Source organism: Aphelocoma coerulescens, unplaced genomic scaffold (genome assembly GCF_041296385.1).
Source record: "Aphelocoma coerulescens isolate FSJ_1873_10779 unplaced genomic scaffold, UR_Acoe_1.0 HiC_scaffold_255, whole genome shotgun sequence".
Taxonomy (NCBI): Eukaryota; Metazoa; Chordata; class Aves; order Passeriformes; family Corvidae; genus Aphelocoma; species Aphelocoma coerulescens.
Genome location: NW_027183599.1, coordinates 46,749 through 60,408, shown reverse-complemented (window position 1 = coordinate 60,408; position 13,660 = coordinate 46,749).

The window sequence follows — 13,660 nt, the reverse complement described above, 5'->3', positions numbered from 1 at the left end:
ATGGATCGGGTTCACATTTTTTCCCCACCAGTTTTTATCTGCTTTGAAATTCCTGGAATGACCCTCAAATGTGCCCTAGAACAGTGCTGTGAAAGGATCAGTCAGAAGAACAGCCTGAAAGCAGAAAACCACCTCCAGCAGCAGCCGGAATGATCCCATTCCTGTTCTTACCTGCTCCTGCCAGAGCTCCCAACGGCCCTTCCCATTCCAAAACAACAGCTATGCAAGACATTCCTGCTGTCCGTGAGGGTGAGGTGCCAGTTCTGGATGTTCTTTGCTGTGGAATCGGACAACAAACAGAGCGTAAATGATCTTGGTGGCTCTTCCAAGCCAAACCACCCCGTGATTCCTTGCGTGGATCAGCACCTGTCCCAACTCCATTCCAGAAACCTCCTCCCACTAACCCAGAACTTTCCTTTTTCCGCTCAACATCAGGGATTTGCTGCCAAGTGCCCCGGGCAGGGGACGCCTCAGCATTCCCTGGGACGCCTCAGCCTTCCCTGGGACACCTCAGCCTTCCCTGGGACGCCTCAGCATTCCCTGGGATACCTCAGCATTCCCTGGGGTGCCTCAGCATTCCCTGGGCTGCTGTTCCACGCCGATCCCGTGTCCAGCGCCGTTCCGGGCTGCAGTGCCGGGCTCTCCCCACAAGGCGGCAGCACCGGGAGCGAGCAGCCCCGGCCGGTCCCGCTGTCTCGGGGCAGCTGCGCCTTTAACCCGCCCGGAGCCGGCGGGGCCGTGAACACAGCGGGCAAAAACCCCACCGATCCCCTTTCTTTCACCCCCAGAGGCACAGGATCGCAGCATTCCCTGGGCTGGAAGGGACCCGCAGGGAGCATCGAGTCCACATCCTCGTCCTGCACCCCAAGAATCCCACCCTGTGCCCGAGAGCCTTGTCCAGACCCAAACTCTGCCCCCAGGATCCTGAAAACACACCGGGGCTGGGAGAAGGGTAACAAGGGAGGATTTTTTACATAGTTCTCCTTGTACGATCGTTATATAATCTTATTAGATAGTCCAGCAACCCATCCCTGGGCCGGGACCCCCACCCCCGTCCCGGGACACCCATCCCTGGGCCGGAATACCGATCCCCCGCGGCCCCCACCGTCCGCTCGGGACTGTCCCCGTTCCCCGCTCACCTCCGAGCCCGCAGCACCCGCCCCGGTGCCCCCGGCCCGGCAGCGCTGCTCCCCGGACTCCCCGCCATTGCCGCGTCGGGCGAAGAAGGGCGGAAATTACCGGTACCACACCAATGTGGCGATGCGACCTTCTCAAGATGGCGGCGGTGGAGGACCCCGCTCCGTCTAATCGGCTGCCTGAATGCTCCCGCCTACCCCAGGCGCCGCTGACCCCACAGTCGGTGTCCGCATAGCGGGAAACGCCTCAGAAAATTGCGTGCAAGCGCTGGGCTGGCGTTGGTGTCGGCGTCGCGTTCAGGCAGCCGAATAGACGCAGCTAGAGGGGGCCTTCCCTGCCACCATCTTGAGAAGGTCAGAAAACAGCGTAAACGACCGCCATCTTTAGTGTGGCGATGACCATACTTCCGGTTTTGCCGCCATCTTGGGTGCTGGCAGAAGCCACTTCCGGTCGAGCCGCCATCTTTAGTGTGGTACGCACAAGGCCCCCCCACCCCCCCCCTCACAAGAGCTTGTGTCTATTCAGCTGCCTGAATCCAGCCCGGACTCCGACGCCGGCCCCGCGCTTTCCGCGCGATTTTCCGCGGTGGTCCCCGGTGCGAGGACACGGGTGGTGGGGTCACCGGCGCCGGAGGCGGGCGACGGCCCCGCGACCGGCGGCAGGCATCGGCAGGGACACCTCTCTTAGGGGCCTAGTGCGTCCGCCATCTTGAGTGTGGCGGAAGTGTCATCCACCCTCTGCAAGGTCCTGGCAGGTTCGAATAAAAACGCCACTTACGCCGTCCCGAAAGCGCCGAACTGCGCCTTCCTTTCCGAGCCGCCCCCTTGAGAGCGGCACGCGGGCGGCTCTATTCCCACCGTGCTCGCCCGGTGCTCCCCGCCCCGGCTCGCGCTGCGACCGCGCCTCTGCTGCCCGGCAAAACCGGCCCCGCCGGGCCGCCCCCCGCGCTGTCATTCGTCGCGGTCACCGCCCCGCACGGCGCCCGCTCCTTTGCAGCGCTCTGGCCCCGCTCATGCACGCCCGTGTCCCTTGGCGCTCCGAACCGTCCTTCGCCCCTCCCCTCCGCTGCCAGACGCGGCCCCGCTCGCTCCTTGCCCTTGCCACGCTCGGCAGCCACCGAGGCCGCCGCCCTCTCGGCTCCCCCGGCCCCGGGCGGCAGCAGCGCCGGGGCGCCGTGCCGGGGCCGGCAGTGCCGCGCTCTCGCCACCAGGCGGCAGCAGCGCCGCCCAGCTCAGCCCGGGGCCGGGCCGCGCTGCGGGGCACGGACAGAGCAGAGGCAAAAGCCGGCTCAGGGCGCTCTGCAGCTCCTGCAGCCCGAGCCTCTCGGCTCCTGGCGCCAGGCACTCGCTTCTTCCCTTCCTACAGAAAAACGCCGGCTCGTTATGCTCAAAACTTGCTCATCTCTAGTCCCAGCTTCTTATATTCCTATATGCAACAGAGTAGACCGAGAGGGCTGGCTTATTTCAAAATGAATCTACATCTAAATCCATCGCCTTTGTCTATAGATGTCAAAATGAAGACCTTAGCAGGTTTTGGTATTCTGCACACATCCCTCCCTGGGAGGAATGGTAAAAAGTTAAAAACAAATGAAATTTAAACAGTAAAAAGTTAGGAAAAAAGTTACAACGGCAGAAATTTAGAAACAAACAAAGAGGTACAATACAAGAAACGAACAAATTTCTAAAGGTAGAAAGGTTGAAAGTTAAAAACAAAGGTAGAAACAAAAAAAATTAGAAACAAAGTTAGGTAGACATTTAGAGACAAAGTCAGAAAGGCGAGTGTTGAGCTTTTGACAGGGTACCCTTCCTTCTCAGACCAGGGTGAAAGAGCAGAGGAGGCTGCTGTTCTGCTAAGTTCTTGATTTCACAGTCTCACAGCTGTCTTGAAGGCAGACTTTGAATGGGGTTACATGATAAAGCCAAGCAGCAGCAGCAGGCAAAACCAGCTGCTTCTATATGCTCCATACCCTATATTTTTTGCTTACAGAAGTGTGGATTATATTTGTTAATTGACCAGTAAGATTCACACACGATTCTAGTTTTCTTTTTCTTAACCCACCCTGGTCTAATTCTAACAGTCGTAAGCCTCACACAAGTGTTACATCTGTGTTACACAGATTTGCATCTACAGTTTCTATCAGCTCTTAGTGTTTATGTGAACACTCCATCTAAAAAATGGCAACAGTGCCACTCAATCTAGATTTTGTCTAAAGTAAAGAATTCTGTGAAAAGGTAACACTGCTGCAGCAAGAGCTGTGCTGAAGATCTCTGCTACAGCTTTTTCATGACTAAGGCACTTGGCATCTATTTCTACTAAAAGTTAAAAATCCGTAGTTCTATTGCACTTTGCTGTGGCTTCATGGATGCCAGCTTGTCCAAAGGTTTCAATTCAAACCTAAGGCTTTGGCTTCCCTCTGGGCCTGAGGCCAGAGGAGCCTCCACTCTAAGAAGGTTAGAAACAAGGTTAGAAAGGTAAAAGTTAGAAAGCAAAAAATACATTTAGAAAGGCACAAAGTTAGAAATGTAGAGTGTTAGAAACCAACAAAGGCAGAAAGGTAAAAATGGGGAGAAAAACAAAGGTAGAAAGTTTCAAAGTTAGAAGCAAACAGAGGCAGAAAGGGACAAATCTAGAAAGTTAGAAACAAACAAAGGTAGAAAGTCAAAAAGGTAGAAATGAACAAAGGTAGAAAGTTGGAGAGGCAGAAAGTGCAGAGGCTGGCAGCAGCCATTCCAGCCTTAAGGAGAGCCCTGTGGAGAAGAGCAACTTGTTCCATTGATCTTCACTTCGAGAAGGGCCTTCTGCTCTCTTGGGAAAGATGCAGACCAGGCCATGACTCCAGCTAGAAGCAGCAGGTGGGAATGCTTTTCCTTCACCTCCCAGAAAGCTGGGAGCTTTCATGTTTGAGGCAGTGGCCTAAAAGGGGCAGAAAGTCTGCCCTGACAAGTGTGTGGGCATGGATCTGTTTGGTCTTGCCCTGTGCCCATTCCCAAAACTCTCTTCAAACTTGCCCAAAAGAGCAACACAAAGCCTGGGGCAGATTGTGCCTGAAGAAAGAATGGTCTCTGTTTTTTTCCAAGCTGCTACAGAAACAAACTAAGGTAGAAAGGTAAAAATGAACAAAGGAGGGAAGGTGAGAAAGGTAGTTCGAAAGTCAAAGTCAGAGAAAGAGAGAAAGTCAGAGAGAGAAAGAGAGAAAGTCAGAGAAAGGGAAAGGCAGAAAGAAAGCAAGGCAGAAAGCAAGTCAGAGAGAAAGAAAGGAAGAAAAATAGAGAGAAAAAGGAATAGAGAAAGAGAAGAATCGGGTTTGAGAGAAAAAGAAATGGAGTTTAAAAGTGAAGTAGTGTTGAAGAGAAAAAGAGCAACTGAGAACTAGAGTGACAGAGACATCCAGAAAGAGTTAAACAGTGAGAAAAAGAGAAAGAGTTGGAAAAAGTCAAGTGAGGAATAGACTAAAAAGTAAAGCAAAGCAGAGCAGCAAAGCAAGAAATATGGCAAAAAACTTACTAAAGCACACCAAAGGAAGAGAGCAACCAAAGGGGGGAGGGGGGTTTATTAGGGTTTCTTCAACTTTATTGAATGAGGGTTTTTTAGTTACACTTCAGCAAAGCAAGTGGAAACAACAATGTGCACAAGCACAAGTACAAATCCAATCCATCTGCACACTGGTCAAAGTCCAAGTGACATCCAGAGCAATACGTGCAAGTGCAGCAGCAAACACAAATCCAGAGCAACACAAGCCAACCCCATCGCAGTACAACCTAACAATTGTTCTCTTTCTGGAAAATGTATGACATCTTATTGGTCCAGGAAACCCAAAACAACAGCAGCAGACAGAGAACAAAACACTCATCCACCACCCGCCTCCTTCAGCTTCCACACAAACCCACCCTCGCTCTCGTCTCGAGAGCACCCCATGGGAAGGCGGTTCCCGGGAGCCCCAAAATCATCGCGCCTGACAAATGCCCAGCCCCGGCACGGTCAGCACCCAACCCCTGGCGATGAACGTCACCTCACAGAGCGGCCGGGGCCCAGATAAAAAAACCCAGCTGGGAGGGAAAAAAACCCCAGACAGCAGAGCTGGGTGGTTTTTACTCTAAGTTTAAAAAGTAGCTGAAAAGCCTGAAAGGCAAAACTCACACCCACAAGGTTAGAAGCATTCCACACACGCACTCTTCTCGCAGGCAGACAGACACAGACAGTCACACACACACACAGTCACACAGCCTTCAGCTTACACCCTGACTGCAGCCCTGACTCAAAACATTCCAGCCATGAAGATGCTTCGACGCAGCTTCTGGATGCCGCTCCTCGACGCCGAACGGGGCGCTCTGGGAAAATCGGTAGCGTCGGTGACCGCAGAGATCCGAGGCGGCCTCGGGGACCTGCGAGACAACGTGAGGCAGCCAACGAGCCGCCGAGGGCTAGGAGTTATTCCCACACCGGGCCCATAAGTCTTCTACCCAAAAACCCATAGAAAAGAGATGAACCACTAAGTTTTGTAACTCTTCTACTTAACCGTGACCCTACGTGCCGGGGCAGGGCAGCTCAAACCCAGACAGCACATAGGTAAGTGTTCTACGATGTACAGACCTGTGAAACAGAGAGGCAAGAACTAAAACGCAGGGGAAAGCAGGGATTAGATACAATAAAATGTCGGTAGGGCCTTTTTTAAGCTGAACCTAAGTCAATCACTACATCAACTCAAGTTGAACCCTATGTTAACTTCCAAAGACATATGTCTTTTCAAACCCAGATTTGCAATTTTAGGAAAACAGGAGCTGCGCGCTCAATGTACCTGGACTCCTGGCCAGTGGACGGGTGTGACAGAGCCCCAGGTCACAAAAAAGAAAAGCAAAACATGTGATCACATACCCTTGTACAAGAAACAATATCAAAGTGAGACCAACTTGGAGCAAGTCTGGATCATTCCCATAAGGGTTACCAGGAGGGGTTCTCTGCTCTTTCTCTGCAATGGGACTCCCCAGCTGAAGTTCAGACCAGGATGACAGGAACGTTTTAGGGTAACTGCTCTTGTATCCCTTCCTAATCGCTACTGTAACACATAATAATGATTTGATGCATTGCCTTTCTACCTTGATTTCTGTTACTGCTTCTTATCCATGTAGTTCATTCTTCTTACTTGCTTATCATCCATATAATAAATAAGCCTATCCCAAAAGAAGTCATTCTTTTGTTCTGATCACTTCACTAATAGCACTAACTAGCAAAAGAACACTCCCCTTCCTCTGGCAAAGAACTCTCCTTCTCATCCAGGTGCCTGTGGCTGAAACTGAAATTCCACCTCCAAAATGCTGTATGTCCAAGGTTAGTAATTCCCAAGGAAATTCCCCACCGATCATAAGCAATCACCTATAACTTCTCCTCTGGAATCGTTACTGCTTTGGCTTTCTGTGGAAGTGTTTCAAACATCCATTGAGGGTTCAGGGGCTTGCTCGGGTTGCTTATGGCTCACCCTGACAGGCCCAAGCCAACTCCAAGTACCCAGAATTTCAGGGAAATATTGATGCGGTTTATAAATGCTCCCCTTCCCTGCAAGTCAGTCCTTCACTGCACATCCAGGGAGCGGATTTACTCCGTCCTTTGTACTCAAGAGCACCTCTCCAGCACAAATCCCACCTCTCACAGACACAAACCAAACAGAAACCTACTGCAGGTGTTTGCGTTGAAAGTACAATTCTTAGCACATCTGGCTACATGATTAAAACACGTGCATGCACTGATGTCATAGAGGGAAAGCTTTTCAGCGGAGAAAACAGCCATTTTGGTAGCATACTTGGATACACCTTCAGAAAAAGCAGAATTAGCACCAATTCCTAAGACTGCTGCTGAGGAATCCAGCCTTCCTTGGGACACCCAATGCAGCAGACACTGGAAAAGGAGGGAAAAAGCCAAGCTTGGAGTGGAGAAATAGAACATAAATACACCAGCCTTTCAAAAACCTTCACATTGCAATAGTGGGAACCAGTCACATTGACTCTTTCCTTGCTTTTTGTGATTACATAAATATGAAATACAAACAGGTAACAACTATTTTGAGTTTCCAAGTGCCAAAACCTGCTTTCCGAGTGGTAGGGGGGGAAAGCAGCAATTCAAACACCTCACAAAAAAACTAAAATCAACCAACCCATCAACCTAACACTCCTTTACAGCAAGCAAAGGCCACACATCCTAAGGGCTAGATGACCCATGAGCCAGCTTCCCCACATTCCTGCATTTCAACAGCTTCTGATTGCCCCTTGTACTCCTACAAAAGCCAAAAACTAAACTGAAGTTTTAGAAAAATAAAATTAGAATTGGTGAAACTAACTCTAATAAAAAGTGTTATCTCTTACACGGCTAAAATCTGTTGAGATATCATTAAGAAGCACTATATTTAGAACGCATTCTACTTACAACTCTTCTGTTTGACTAATCAAAGAGGCAAGCAGAAGCCAGTGTTTAAAAATTGATTCTCAAAACCGAATCCTAACACAAAACCCTGTCGCTACAACCGTCCCAAATGCATTTACACATAAATAAAGGGCAGTTTGTAGGAGTGGCTGCCTTCAGCAAAACACCAAAATCCCTCTCGAAGGTGAAACTCCTGAAAACTGATAACCAGTGAATCAAACTGTAACTACAAAAGCAGATGCTCTACCTACTCCCCACCAAAAAGAAATGTTCCTGGATTTTCCTGCGATAGCCACAGAGTTCGCTCAGATGCTTTAACTTCCCTTTTGAAAACTCTGTTCCTATATGTGAATTACCTCTGTGTGTACGTGTGGCAATCAAGAGAACCACTTCAGGAGATACACATTAACACTGCTAAAGAAAGAGATAGACCACAGAAACTCCTCCTGCCTGAGGGAGAGATTAAACCAGTTCCCTTTGTCCCTCAACCCCCCAAGCTCTGCCTGCTCGCAAAGACGAAATTTAAATACCAAAGGCAAAGCCAACCCCAGTGATATCGCACCCTACAGCAAAATTGGTTATAATGAATACTCCTGCAGTTATAGAAATACAGGGCAATAGCTCGAAATGTTGAAACAAGAGCACAAGTGATAAAAGAAAGACTAGGAAGTGTACCAGCCGAAGAATTACAAGCACTGGTAGTAAAAAGAAAGACAAACACTGTATGACTAATTTTGTATGGTTATCTGGGCTGGTGCCACATGATGATTGTATCGCTGAAAGTGTTAGAGTGGCAAGTGAATGAAAAAGAGAAGTTTCAGCAAGAAAAAGCTTCAATGGTTGTCTCGATTCTGATCCATACAAGTCCAGTTCTACCTGACACAAAAACCCCAGACCTTACAAGCCTATTGTAACAACAAAATGGATTCGCTGACAAAAATCAGAAAGATAAAAAGTAATCCACAGCACCGACATCAAGTTGGTAAATGATTGCATTATAAGTTAAGCCATACTAGAAACCTTATTTTTGCAGCACAAAGAAAAGACTAACCATTGACCAAAAAGGTGTGTAAAATACTTCTATACAGCGCTCCCAGTGCCAGCTGAAACTTAGATAAAGCCATCCAAACCTAGCACCATCCTACACATCAAAAGATAACAAAACACGCCGTTCAACACAGCAGATAAGCTGTCTTGAACCTCTGAACCATCTACCAGTTACAAGTGATTACCACGAAACGCAGGCGTGCTGATACAGATCCTGTTATTTCAAGACTTAGTGACTGGTCTTCCAGTCCCCCTGTCCTAAACTGTACAAAGCGACACCCTTTCCTCTGGGCGAGCTCAGCTTTGCACTGAAACTAAGAAAATTTCTCACTGAAGCCTCACAAACCACTCCTCCACTGCCCCCGTCTGACAGCAGCGAGCGCAGCGCTGAGTCTGCAACCAGAGGCCAGAGATGGAACCGCTGCCGCAGCTCTCTGGAGAAACGCGTCCGCTGTTGCTTCGGTGCCACAGTTTGGATTTCTCCAACAACCTTGAATGTCTAAGCATTCCCTCACCGGACAAAAGCGAGGCACCGGGCCGAGGGGCACCCGGCGGCGCCCGAGCCCCGCGCACGGACGGCACGGAGCGGGCGGGACGGCCGGGAGCGGCGCGGCTCCGTGCCTCGCCTCCCGCCTGCGCTCGCCTCGGCTCCGCACGGCTCGGACCGGCGCGGCTCCGTCGGTCCCTGTCGGCAGCCCAGCCCCCAAATTGCCATTCCTCCTCAGAAATTCCCCAGGGGCCGGGAGTGCTCCCACGCAAGACATTCGGTGCCAGGGCACAGCCAGAAGCGCCCTCAAATGCAGCGGCACGCCCCCATCTAAACCCTTCAAATGCTGGAAAAGCTGGAGTTTCTTTCAATTTAACCCCTGGAACTGAGGCAACGGGGGGTGTTTACCTCAATTTAAGCAAATACAATGGCAAATAAAGGGGTTCTCCCCTTCAATTTAATCCCCTGAAATATCAGAAAGAGAGGGGCTTTCCTCAAATCTCTCAAATGATGGGAAAAGGGCGATTTTTACCTCAATTAAAACCCTTAAAAAGCAGGGACAATGGGGCTTCTTCCCTCAATTTAAACTCCTTCTGTCCTCGTAACCCCTCTTTTTTCTGGGGGCACTTGGGGAAGGTGTGGCAAGATGAAATCAAAAGGGAAAAGGAGAAAGACACCCACCCCCCCCCTTGCAAATCCACACCGTGGCTCACCTGCTGCTGCCTGGCACAAAGGTTCGTCCCTTGGCACCTCCTTTAAGCAATGCTCCACATCCAAGTGCTCCCCCAAGACGCTGGGAGATGCTCCCACCGTCCTTCTGTGAGAGACCCCCCAGGAGCCCACCACGAGCCCCTCTCCTCCAGCAGCGCCACGCAAAAGGGAGCTGAGGAAACCCATCCTAAAACAGCCCCCGGCAGGAGCTGCCCTCTCCTCACCGTCACAGCTCACACCCGGGTGTTGGGGTGACCCAGCCCACTGCAGGGCTGGGGCAGCGTGCCAATCAATCCCAGCCCCTCCCCTGGATCGAGTCCCCCGAAGAGTCAGATTCAGGGGGCGGCTCAGAAGCCTAAGCTGCACCCCCTGGGCTGTGCCCGGGTCCAAGCCACCTCCCCCGGATCGGGAAAATTCTCGGTTACTCGGTCGTTCACTGGTTCTGTTATACCTCCCGCCTCTCGGTTTACCCCAGTGGTTCTTGTTGAATTGTATCCTCCCCCTGGCTTGTAACTCATTGCTTGTTTTCCCCTTTCACCGGGGTTTTCAAATTCCCTATAAAACTGAGGACAAGGGTCCAAGGAGCGATCCGATCCCTTCCCTCCGACCGACCTCATCATCATCCCATCGCATTAAACCTGTTAGAAGCCAGACCTGAACAGCCTCTCTTTTCCTTTGTCTCCGAGCTAACGTGAGCCGAGCCCGTCGGCTCCTGCTGTGTTCCCTCTGCCGAGAAGCCAGCTAGCTTGCCCAACAAGCAGCTCTCTTCCTGATCCCGAAGTTGCTTCTGCGACAGGCAGAAGTAACGCAGCTGGACTCTCTCTGACCTGGGGCACGCCAGAGCTCGTGCCTCGAGCACCAAACGCTGCATTACCTGGGGTTGTTGCTGGTCCCAGGGTGAGGGCAGGTGCAGAAAGCATTTGCTGCTCATTCCCTGGATAGCTCATCCTCTGTACCTGATACACTGGGGCACCAGGCTTTCCTTCCTATGGATAATAGATATTTGATGCCAATTGCAGGTAAACTGTCAGGGGTGTTTTTTGAAGTATCTTTTAAACTGTAATTACAATTATGCATAATTATTATATCATTAGCATTCCATAATTATGGGTGTGATTTTTGACATTTGATAGACAAGACTAAATCTCTTGCTGGTTTTAGAGTATTGCGTTGAAAGTCTGTGTGCTTTCTCTTCTTCCCCTGTTCCAGGAGAGTTCTTGGGAAACTTCTGTTATCTGTAAGAAGGGTGTAACATCAGAACTACTACAACCTATTTGCTCCTAAAGCAATGCACAGCAGCACATTTTTAGGCCGCTGGGCCTGTGCTCTGCGAGCTACCCAGCAGTGCAAATGATGAGGACATTCTCCTGCTACACTATCAACATCCCTGTCATTAGGTCTCCCCTTAACAGCATTCTTATTCAAACAAGGGGAACAGCAACTGTGCTGTGAGGAAGAACGTCCCCTCGCTGGTCCTTCAGGCAGTTCTAGTAAAAATAAAAAAATCCATTACCTTCTCTACACAGCAAGGATGGATCCAGCAGCTCTGTCATGTATTCGATTTCAGTCTCCAGCTCATCACACTGGGCTAGCACACGTGTCAACACAGGCAGGAAGTCATCGGCTCCATACGGCCTCCCTGGGTTGAAAGGAACGCAGGCAGTGAGAGACAAACCACACTTTTTCACCAGTTCCCGTGTTTGAAAGGAAAGCACTCTTTTGTGCCTTCTCTAGCCAGCATGTCTGTATTACTCCAGAACCCCCTGGAGTCACCAATGTGCAGCAAAGAGAACGTCGCCTGACACTCACTGCACGGGAGACCGGCTCAATCCTGTCCTTCCAACAAGCACGAATCTTACGATGCACGCCTTGAGGCATGCAAGGGAAATTTAGAGACTGGGCTCACCTTGGCACCAGCTCAACCGGTGAACTGGTGGAAAGGCTGCCATGCCAGTCACCTGCACAGTCTCATTGCCTAAGAGATGATGGATAGGCGTTTTCTTTATACATCCAGGGATAACATCCACCTTCTGGAAGTGTCCAGACACAAACACCAGTCTCTGAGTATGAATCCCACAGCAGAGAAGCCCGAGTATAAAAGCCTACTAGATTTGACAAGGAAATTCAACTCATTTCCTTGACAGAGAATAGTCAAAAACACCAGTGAGCAAGGGCTCCTGTGCCTGAAGGGAACCTACAAGAAAGATGAGGAGAGACTGTAAGGGCCGGGATTGACAGTGACCCACAAAGACCCAGGCCCGTCCATGGTCCAAGCACTTTTCCTGCATTTGGATTTTCTGTTCAGAAGTCACTGTGTGGCCAAATCTCTGGGTCTGGCTAAACGGTGTTTAGTGCAGAACTGATGCGATGGTCGCTCAGAATTGCCCAGAGCAGGAGCCAACTTGCAACTCTGGTGAAACTCAAGTGACACCAGCTGAGGCACACTCTCCAGATAACACACTGTGGGTGTGCCAGGTTCAGGGGCAAACGGTCAGGCCTTACCTTCTCCTGGTTTGAGGCCCGGTTTGGCAACAACACAACATTCTAGTGCAGGATCAGTGCCAAAGGGAAGGGCTGCGCAGACGCCCTGAGCCCCAGTCTCTGCATCAGCAGCAGCAGGTGGGTGGAACTCACCTATTTCCAGATTCAAATCCCTTTGTTTGTCACTCCTGCTAGTTTCTAGGCTCTGAAAGCTCATTTCAGCTGTTGAGTGACAACACTAGCTGGTCCGTGGATTTAAGGAAGCAGACAGTCTTTGGGAATGTGCGCTGCCATTTGAGACTTGTCCAACAAAAGGGGCACGGGGGGACAGGAGGAGGACAGGTGTTAGGGACCGAGTCCGGAGGGCTGGCCGCATAAACGACACGTACCCCGATACGATTAAGCATCCTTCTCCCCTTATTGTTCAACTATGCCAACTTATATCTACTTTTGCAAAGATTCACGCCCAGTCCCTCTAGATGGCCTCTAATCAGAGGGGGAACTGGGCAGCTGTATACCTTGCCAAGGACTCTCAGGGCTGCCTGCAGTCAGGGGCCTGTTCAGGGGCTTTTCCTCAGCAACCCTGGGTTGTCCAATCTTTCCAGGGGTATCATATGCCCTTGTTCCATAAGGAATCCCTCTACAGACAGGGAGTTGTCACCGGCCCCGTGCTCATGGGCTGTAGGGGACACCTGCACGGAGGAGGAAATGGAAATGGGAAAGAGGGAAATGCAACCTAATGGGACGCAGCCCTGGCACCACATTTCCTCTTGTTCCTGCTGGCCTGGAAAGCCCCAGGTAAATCCAGTCCCTCAGACCTTGCATTCCTGAACACCAGGAGAGCTGGAGTTTTACCCAGATCCCAGTGCCCTGCACAGCTGCACTGACACGAGCACAGGCTGATCGCTCTGCCCAGCACCATCCCTCATTTTCCTCCCATTGCTCCCCAAGCGTCCCCAAACCACCCCGTGTCTGTGCCGGGGCCAGTGCCTGCCCCGAGCCCAACCAGAGGCTGTCACCCAGCCCTGCACCAGCTCCCACCCCTGGGAGAGCTGGGAATGCACTGAGAGCTCAGCTCCCTGGGCTCCCCAACACCCAAACCAGTCCTCAGACACACAAATAATGCCCAACCTGCCCCTCCGGGCACAGCCAAACACCACAATTCCATCATCCCCAAGGAACTCTGGCAGGTTGCCTCTTCACCTGTGCCTTTTTCCAGCAGCCATGGCTAGGACCGGGCTGTCAGAAATAGCATTCCCTAGGCAGTTCATCCCAGCACAGAGGAGAAGAGGAGCCTGTCACTCATCCACACCACGGGCAGGACAAGGGGGGCCCAAGCTGGCTTTGGCTGCTCCAACATCCAAAGCTCTTGGTGCCAAAGATAGG